The sequence below is a fragment of the Pteropus vampyrus genome, unplaced genomic scaffold, assembly GCF_000151845.1.
Source record: "Pteropus vampyrus isolate Shadow unplaced genomic scaffold, Pvam_2.0 Scaffold137, whole genome shotgun sequence".
In the NCBI taxonomy this organism is placed as follows: domain Eukaryota; kingdom Metazoa; phylum Chordata; class Mammalia; order Chiroptera; family Pteropodidae; genus Pteropus; species Pteropus vampyrus.
Genome location: NW_011888918.1, coordinates 1,843,284 through 1,853,543, shown reverse-complemented (window position 1 = coordinate 1,853,543; position 10,260 = coordinate 1,843,284). Strand labels below are relative to the sequence as shown.

At 41.5% G+C, this 10,260-nt stretch overlaps 1 pseudogene; it reads right to left on the bottom strand.

Annotated features, from left to right (window-relative positions):
• Nucleotides 1-3,535: 3,535 nt before the first annotated feature.
• Nucleotides 3,536-3,654, bottom strand: LOC111744578 (annotated as a pseudogene).
• Nucleotides 3,655-10,260: the final 6,606 nt, after the last annotated feature.

Here is a 10,260-nt window from a genome sequence, read left to right as displayed (position 1 = left end):
AGCCCTGGTGAGAGGAAATTCATGTTCTTGAGACCATATGCAATCTCCATTCCTGCCACCATGACCCTTTGCTCCTGAACCCACCAGGAAAGCCCTGGGGTTATGGAGAGGGAGGCTCTCTGACATCCACAGGGCAGATCATCTTGCCCACCTGATTAAAGGCCTTTTGTGAAGTGGAGGCCTTTTGATAAGAATTCATATGGGACACAAACATACCATCCAGCAACACTTACCTCCCCAGGTTATTGAGGGGAATCGATGAGCCAGTAAATGTGAAATGCACAGGCACACAGTCTGTACTCAAAAAATGAGTTATTACTAAAGAACAGAATAAGGACAGTGTATAACTATATCCTGAAATCATGTTGAAAAATACAATAGAGAGAAAAATAAAGTATACTATTAGTATAATGCATTAAATAACACTCAAAACAGGCTATGAGTACAAAGAAACCATATTTTTTTTTCTAGGAAAACTTTCAGTAACCAATCAAATCCAATACTATTTACTTTAATCAGAAAAATAAAAGGTATTTTCATTTTGAAAACAAAATCACATTGTCAGGTTAAGTTCTGTGGTTGTCCAAAACTTTCTGATTTTGTTATACTCATGAGTATATGTAAATTATAGTAAAGTTTATTTGTGTGATACAGAAAACCACAACAAGAAAAGTACAATTTTTTTGAAAAGAGAATTGTTTAGAAGTTAATAATTTCCTTTCTTGTAACTCCCTCCGATGAGTTACAATGGTAGCAACTGTGGTCGACACTTTACAAAATGGGCAATAAATTTCATTAATAATTCAATGGATATTTATGGTACAAGACATTGTGTGGGTTGTGGGTTCAGGACAGAAAAGAAGATTGCTCCAGCTTTCGTAGAGCTACAATCCAATGTGGGTGGAATACAATATGATGCTGACAGAGGCACATATACTGAGCAATAAAATAAAGAGCACTGAGGTTCCCTACACATGTTACATGATGGTTGAGCATCTGCAATTTCCTTTTCCTTAGTCTCTTTGGAAAGCAGCCTCATTTCCAGAGAGAGGGGGACTGCCCAAGTGTGGGTGAAGGCTGATCCCTGGGGATGCAGCGCAGCTTGCTGCATGGCCATAAGCTGGCCAGCTTGAAGGAAAGGGTTGACTGAGCTGCCAGCGCAGTAGCAGGAAATGAAGAGATGAAGGTCTTAAGGTCACACTACATGGCAAGAACAGAGCTAGTCAAGAAAACTACAATTACAGTCCCAGGCTCCTAACATTACTGGGAGCCCCTGCTTCCTTGATATCTCATAAATCATGGAATTTCCCAGATAAATAAACTCATTTAATTACCCTCTTTGCTGCTATCACTAAACAGGTACATTTTCCCAGAGAGAGTTTTCTAGTCTTATCACAGATACGAGAGGTGGAAAACCTAAATGACACTCACTAACTGCAAACAGATGAAACTCTGTCAGCTTGAAAACCCCCACAACGATTTGCAGCACTTTTCTCCAGCGTTACACATCTGCCCCCAGGAAACGTTCCAGCCATTTTACTTCCATCCTACCTGGCATGCCACTTCACTGCAGGTTCCTTTCCATACTCTTGCATGTTTCTGCGCATGTGAATTTGTGTGTGAGTGGTACTGTCATTGCCTTGAATGCCCAATGTTTGTATATTTTAACTCTCCCATACACATTATCATGGTAGCAGCCTCATAATTGGTTCCCAATAAACACTTGGTCACCATCTGAGAAAAATTTATGGGTAAAGATACCCTAGAGTGCTATTCCTTTGTTCTCTGCATCTAGTGACCTTCAGTGAAATCTCTTGCTCTCGGCATTAATGTTCCCAGTGCTTTCCATTCAGCCTAGACAGACCCTATGCATTGTCTCCCACACAAATCAGCCAAGCACTATGAGTCTCACTTCCAAGAGTTTGTTGTCACCTTTGAAGTGTGATATGAGGGACTGAGCTTTTCTACTTCCCTCCACTGATGCCTAAAATTTAACCATGAGAGATTCATTCACCTGTACTCAGCATATCATTTTCCTGATACTCTTTGTTAACGGTTTTTCCTTGAGCCTCAAAGAACATTGAGTCAGGAACCAAATGACTCCCGTGGAAAGCTTTGAGATCCATGAGGCCTTGGTCAAGTCACGTATGCTCTGATTCTATTCTGAACATGGGGTGCTGCCCAAAACTACCTGAAAAGTGGACAAAACAATGCAAGGAAGTACTTGGCACTGTGCTTAGCATGGGGCCAGGGCTCCAACAACAATAGCTTTCCTTGTTACTTCTCCAGTTTCTCATCTATAAAATGTAGCTTACACTATTTTTCTTGCCTGTCTTATACATGCCCAATCCCCTTCAAGGTCAACTTCCTTTAACATCGTGACTTTTAAACATATTTAATCTCAACTCACAAGAAATATATTTTACATCATGAATCCAGTGCACACACATATCTAACTGAAATAAAAGTTTCAGTTATAACTGTATAATTGTATTAAACAACACTTACTAGAGCACTGCAGTTTGATATTTTCTATTCAATTTTTATTTCATTTTCTAAAAAAAATCCTGGTTGAGACCCACTAAACAGCTATTATGACTGGTTACTGAACTATGAATCATAGTCTGAAATATACTACTCGATCATCTAATGTCAAGTCTAATGTCTAATAACTAGCAAACATAAGTTTTCTTTTAGATCCTTCCTGAGTTATCCACTTGCGAGCTGTCCCTTGGTGTTGCTGGCACTTTCCTTTGCTCTCAGTTCTGCCCCCGCACCCTGTCCCATCTTACTCCCATCATTATGTGGAACTCTTGGGCACAGCCCTCTCCACAGGCTGCAGCTCCCTCCGCTCAGGGCGCAAAGGAGCGCCCTTCCCTTTGCCTTCCTGTCTCCTTGTTTTCAGCATATGGCTAAATGTGGACATCAAAATATTTTTGTTGAAGATTTGAGCAACTAAAGGAAATTATGTTGTAGTAGAGAAAACAAAGAACATCACACCTGGAAGTTAGATCTCTCTAGGTAGATGACCCCTCGTGTGCACTCCACAGTCTTACCTGGTTCCCTACCCTGAGGATTGCTCCTCCTTTCCAAAATACCAGTATCTTCCACCTTTCCACTCCCACCCTGAGAAACTCCCCTCCATCCTACCTGTCAGGAAATACTATCCCTGACCAGGTTTGATCTCTTCCCAGAAAGGACTATCCTTTTCCTCTTTAGTACAATCTGCATTAAGCATTCTGGATGACTGGGGACTCAACCTCAAGTCCCACTGAGCAGTCTAGGAGGGCATTATTTTGCGCTGTAAGTCTGCAATGAAGTCCAGGGTAGATGAGAGCTCTGAGTCGGGGACCCCTTTCTTTTTTCTTTACTCTTTTTAAAAACATTTATTTGTTTGTTTGTTTGTTTGTTTGTTTGTTTTATTTAAGTGAGGCGACCCTTGGTTGACCTCACAGATTGCAGGACCTTGTTAGCTTACAATCCTTTATTTATTTGTTTGTTTGTTTGTTTGTTTGTTTGTTTGTTTAATTTTTTATGCCTACAGCACCTGGTCTTCCTAAGTGGTCTTCCATCCAAGTACTAACCAGGCCCAACTCTGCTTAGCTTCCAAGATCAGACAGGATCAAGCTTGTTCAGGGTGGCATGGCCGTAGATGAGACCCCTTTCTAATCCTGCTTTCAGTGTGAGTACAGGCACCTTCTCTCCATTATCAGCAGGTTACTGCTGCACCCAACACACACCTGAGGACAAGGCACTTCACAAGTCTGTTTAGCTTAAACCTCAGAGGCACATTCTCTCTTCAGAGTTAGCCCGTTCATACTGTCATACCAAACAGTGTTTAGTTCATTTCCCCATAACCCTCCACACCTCCTCACCCTTTCCCCTTCAGACTATCTGGTAACAAAACAGAGGCCTTCGCTGGGCCGCACAGCCCAGATACAGCTCTCTTAGCTGCACAAAAAAAAGTTTACAGTCTGTGACTCTTCTAAGACTCCGATAAATTCTTAGCCAAGAGCCCTCCTTCTCCATGAATTCAGTCTGCAAGACGAGAAAGAGGAAGCTTATTTTCTGGATACAAAAGATTTTATAAGAATCCGATGAAATAAATTTTAAAAATTATCCTCATTATTGAAAGAAAACACGATCTTATATCTTATGTCTTAATCTCTGCACTATAGTACATGTGCATTCATTAGGAAATTTTGCAACCAGAGATTTTAGAGAAAGGAGGAGCACTAAGGCAGGGAGGCAGAGAGACTAGGAGGAGGTAGAAAGATCAAGTGGAGCATTGAAAAGTGAAGATAGACATTAACCATTTGATGATTGGGAGCCTCAGTCCTGGAACCCATAGCACACTTGAACTTCCCACCAAAGTAATGGCCTCACAGATCCTGCAAAGACCATTCTTTTGCTTTCTGAGAGCCTCCTAAGCATCTCCAACCAGTCCCAGAGCTAAATCCTGGAGTCTCAAAGACACAGCTCCTACCCTTGAAGAGCTTACTATTTAACAGAATCAAGAAATGTAAACAGTAACACATCTACTAGTGTAAGTTTCCACAAAAGGGAGGGTATTGTCACAGGAGGCAAAAGAGTCAAGGAAGGCCTCTTTGGTGAGGCATTTGAATAGAATGCTGAATGGTGAATATGAGGCCTGTTAGACAAGGTGACCGGGGAGAGCTTTCAAGTCAGAGCATTCAAGGTCAGAACACACAGTCTTTTGTGGAGACGCCCACAAAAGGCTTATGGAACAGAGGCAGAAGATCAGCCCAGAATGGTTGGCTGGAAATCTCTTTCAAAGACTCTTGCATGTCTCGTTAGGGGCTTAGAGTTCTCTCTCGGAAAATAGGCAATCATGCAAGAATTTAAGCAAGGGGGTAGTGGTGTTAGATTTGCATTTTTTGAAAGATCCCTTTGGCGTATCCACGGAAAATATACCATAAAAGGGGGCAGTAACTGCTATTAAGAAAAACCATACCTGTGCATGAATGAAATGACATTGGAAACGTCAGAGCTGTGGTCAATTTTCCATTGGAAAAGAAATCATGCTGCGGGAAATCATCGAGGTGGAGAGCACTGAGCATCGGAATGGTGGGGAAGGGTGCTGACTGACTCACAAGCTTATTGATCACTTAGCACCTACTTCATGTTCTAGACCCCGAAAGCAGACAGTAGTTTGGGGTGATGAAGATTCATGGAAAGGATTTGGGGAGGAGGAGGATGAAGACCTAAGCATGCTTCTATGCTGAAAGGGGAGAACCAGTGGAGCAGAATTTGACTGTGGTTTCGAATAGTGCATAGGAGCCAAGTAGGCAGAAGAGAGAAACATATATTAATAAAATCCTTTGAGACTAAAACTCTTTTGACAAATTCATGCTCTGTCAGAGTGAAGAAGTTTGGGACTCAGGACTGGCTGCAAGGCCCGGTCTCTGTGGAGCAGGTACTGGCAAAGTCTCAGGCGTTGCCTTTCCAGTGAGTGCTGATCTGGGCTCTTGGGCCTCACAAGGCCATTCTCCCCCAAATTAGAAAAGTAATGCCTGGTTTCAACCCCATTTCACTTTTGCGTTACTAAAATCCAAGGGAGGCAAGAATGTCCTCTGCTACTGGGAGGGAAAGATCATCTGCTTTAGAAGATGAGAATTGTGGCTCTCGGTGGGAAGCCTCATTCTAGGAGACCTGAGCTGCCCAGTTCTGACCTCCACATCATTTGTTCTTACCTCTATTATAGCACCTATCACACACACTGCATTGTAAAGCTTTATTTACCTGACAAGCAATAAGTTGTTTTCCTTATGAGACGATAAGCTTTCTGATAGACCTAGCATTTTGGAATCTCTTCCAGGGCCTGCAACTTATTGTATGTTCAAGAAAGTCAAGATTGGAAATGAATCGATGTGCGCTGCTTACCCTAGTTCCAGACTCCTTTGCCTCTTCCCTGAATTAGCGCAACAACCTGACAACTGGGAGTCCCCCTCTAGTCTAGCCTCTTTCCCGCTGTTCATCACATGAAGGAGAGACCAGAGTGACCTTTCTAATATGCAAATTCTATCACATCTCTCCCCTGGCCCAAAAACTTTGAATGCTCACAATTATTCTTGGAATGACTTCCAAACTCTTTAACCCAACTAATAAGGCCCGTTGTATCTGGCCAGCTTCTCTCTCAGACCCCACCCCCACCCCCACCCCACCAGCTCAAGCTCAGGTCCCTAATGATGCTTTTAGTTCACCAAATGCATCCTGCTGTCTTTATTGCCTCTGGTCCTTCGCATGTGCTGGCAACAGCCTTAAATTCTCCTCTTCCCATCTCATTTAGATAACTCCTTCAGGTCTAACTTACTGTCTTGCTATTGCCTTCACTAACCTCCCCAGAGGAGGTTAGATCCCCCTTTACTCAGTTTTCACAGTGCTCTGTGCTTCCCCTTCAAAGTACTTGTACCTTTATTACAATTACCTGTTGACTCATCTGTATCTTCTATTCAACTGTAGATCTTATGAAGGCCAGATGTGTCTGTCTTACTCACCAGGATATCCTCAGAAAATAATAATGCCCGACACTCGGTGTACCAAGTGTGAAATAAATAAATGGATTCCGGAAAGGCGAAAGAAAATAATAGCTGCCAGCAGAAAAGAAGACAAAGGAGGAGGCAGTAAATGTGAGAATAAAAGAGAAGTAAAGGATTATAATTTAGAGTCCATGGGTAAATGAAACGGGCGCACAGATGAATGACAGTGGGTCTGGGGGAGAATTCTAAGAGTTTTATTTAGACATGTTCGACTTTAGGTCCCTGCGACATGTTTGAGTAGAAATGACTAATAGGAAGTTGGAAATCACTGTCAGGAGAGAATACAAGCCGAAGCCAGAGCCTTAAGAGTCATAGCAGGAGGGGATGAAGTGAGGATATGCAGAGTAGGGGTGGACCTTGTTCAGAGAGAATGACAGGGACAAACTTGAAGAGGGGAGTGAGAGAGAGAGAGAGAGAGAGAGAGAGAGAGAGAGGAAGAGTCCGAGGACCAAGGCAAGGATGATGGCTTTTAGGGTAAGGAGATCTTGGGCATATTGAGAGAGCAATAGGAAAGTCGTGAGTGAAGAGTGAAACATCAGGAACAGGAGACGATTGTTGGAGGAAGGCCCCAGATGGGTGGGCAGTGCTGGGCGTGGGGCACAGGTGGCAACATCAGCTCTGGAAAGGAGTAAGGACACTCCTTCCTCCCAGTAAGGCAGGAAGAAACAGATATCACAGATGTTAGAGGGAGGAAAGCCAAGGGCGACCATGCCTGACAACCTCTCCTTTCTCTGTGCAATTGAAGGTTACCTCATTTAAGAGTGTGGGAGTCCAGTTCCGGCCTTACCAGGTAAGGGCAGTGTGGCCTTGGGCTATTCACAGAAATAATCTACCTCAGAGTGCTTTGAAAATCTCTTCCAATCTGATCATTTCATTTACAGAGACTCTTCATTTCCATAAAAACATTTATTTGCTACACAACATAAATTTCAGTTAAGCTATCTAAACCTCGAAGGTCTCAACTTGTTACTGAAGCAGAGTGTGTCGAAGGAACAACAAAAAAGGGGCACGGGAGTCCACCAGTCTCACAGCTGAAGTGCACTAGCCTTGCTATTCAGAGAAGGGTTTAACCCTCGTACTAGCAAAAGATAAGTACTGACTACGTGGCTTATTAATTCTTATTATCTCTCCAGTGAAGCAAAAATACATGTAGCATAAATACTGCTTTGAATAAATTTATTAATTTGTTAATTTGCACAACAAAAACCTGCTCTGTGCAAGGCACTAATGCGTGTTAAGGAATCTATAGAGATGAACAAAAAACCAAACTGCACTACTAAGGCAAGCAAGGATATTAGCGCGTATCGTTCAGTAGAAATAGAATGTAAACCACGTATTCAATTTAGAATTTTCTAGTAACCATGTTAAAAAAAGAATCAGGTGAAATTAATTTTAATGTCTTCTTAAATTCAATATATCCAAAATATTATTGTTTCAACATGTAATAAATATTTTTAAATTACTAATATTTATGTTCTCTTTTTTCCCATAGTAATCTCTCAAGTCCTATGTGTATTTTACACTTACATCACATCTCATTTCGGATAACCAAGTTGCACGTGGCTCCTGGCTACTCTTATTAGACAGCACAGTTTTAGAGGGTCTCTAAGTTTTAAGGTAAATGTCAAAAGGGGGCTTCTTGGTAACCCCTATATGCACTGCCTCCCCGGGGTGCCTGTCAGAGGCCGGATGAAGCAGGGGTATGCCCAGCAGGCGAATGTTTGTTCTAGCTGCTCGGGGCTAAGGAGAAAGGCTGGCCTCGCCTTTAAAACCCCATTCCACAGTCACTCTGAGTGTGCGAGGCAGAGGCAGAGCCATAACCTCAACCTGTCCAACCTCAACAATTACCGAACCAAACTTCCTCCCCAGGGGACTGAAGAAAAGATAGTTATTGTCTTTCTTTTGGCGACCCTCAAAGTCACCACTAAGCACTGAGGCTGTTTGTTCCATAGAAGTTCAGTTATAAATGACTTGCAGCTGTGAAACTGTTTTCAGGCTTCCTCTGGTCTCATCAGCTGGCCACTCCTTCATCTTCACTGCCACTGTATTTACTCACAGAGGTGGACATCTGGAGTTTTCTTTTCATTTGCCTAGCATCTTTTCTTTTGCAGAACTGCCCCACCCCACTATTCACGCTTCGTCTAATTTTGGTGGGGCTGTCAATCACAGGGGACTTACCACTCCTATCATACAAGTGGACACTTGACCCATCCTGAGCCACCCAGATGCTCTCTTCTTGGAAATTAAATATTCAGCAGAAACCAAGAGGCTGAAGGCATGTTGGAACCAGAGCCTAAGGTCCACCTAAGTGCCTGAGACCTGTGCTTTCAAAGCCTAGTATTTCTTTGATTCTGAAAGCTATCCTTTTTATACCCCATCAATTTCGCCTTCTTTTTTCCCCCTCAAGTTAGCCAGAACCCATTTCTGTTGCTTATAACCAATGAATCCTGATATAAAATTTTAACCTCATATGTATGTATATGTATATATATACATATGTACACATATGTATATACGTATATAATTATATGTATACATGCATGTATATATTTGACTTCTGTCATCTATATGCATATATGTTTATTTAATTTCCTTTTTAAACTGTGCTAAATATAAGCTTTTAATGTTAGCAGCTAGGGTTGTTTGGTTTTGTTTTTTGAACAAGGGTCATTGGAAGTTTCCAAGCCTCACCATACTCCAAAATCGGGTTGCGTCCAGGTGAGATCACACCACCTGCCACCTCTGGGCTTCATAGCCAGGTGGCCAGTGGGATCCTGGAAAGAAGAAGGCCACCTTGGCTCAGTTCCTGGTGGAGACACTGCCCTTCAGGCCACTTCGTACAACCGCTTTCTATGAATGTCGGTCAGCACTTCTCCTCTTATGGAGGAACTTGATTTTTAATATTTTATTCAATATTTTAAATATTTTAATATAGCTTCAGCAAAAACAAATAGATGATGAGGTGAATAACATACTCTTAGACTGAAGATATTATACAAGAATATTCTTTGTGCTTCAAACCATGGTGTGATGTAATCACGGGACAATTATGGATTTGTTTTACTTCAGAGGTAGTGCTTTTTCTTAGCTAGGAAAAGGTGCTCTATCTCAAGTGTTATGTTTAACTGAGAGAATGAAGGATGACACAAATTAAAATTCTGTTTATTTAACCCACTTCCCAAATATACATAAGATATTCGGAAAGAGCTAAGGAAATTGGGGACTATTATGTCAATAATCAGACACTGCACATTACTTTGTAGAAATATGTGTTTATATATATTTTGAGCTGTGATATTTTCATCAATGACATAAAAACACAAAAAGAGAGACTATAACTCTTTTGACATATAGAAATACATGCCATCACAGCAGCTGACAACGGAGGAGACATGAGCACTTGACTTTACAATGAACATTCATCCAGAAAACCAGAACATGTTTTGTTTTGTTTTTTCACTAGGCAAAGAATTTTATTAACCTTTGTTTCAAATTTTATTCCTAGGCTTCTTCACCTTAATTAGCTGCAAAGAATGATTTGTATATAAGCAAAAACTGGAAAGAGCTGCAGTGTCCAAGGGGCTTGGGCTTAAAAATGTCAGAGATTGAGATTTTATCAGATCCACTAAAAAAAAATTTTTAAAGCAGTCATAATATTAAATAGAAACTCCCAGTAACTTCTTCAAGTTTTATCTTCTTC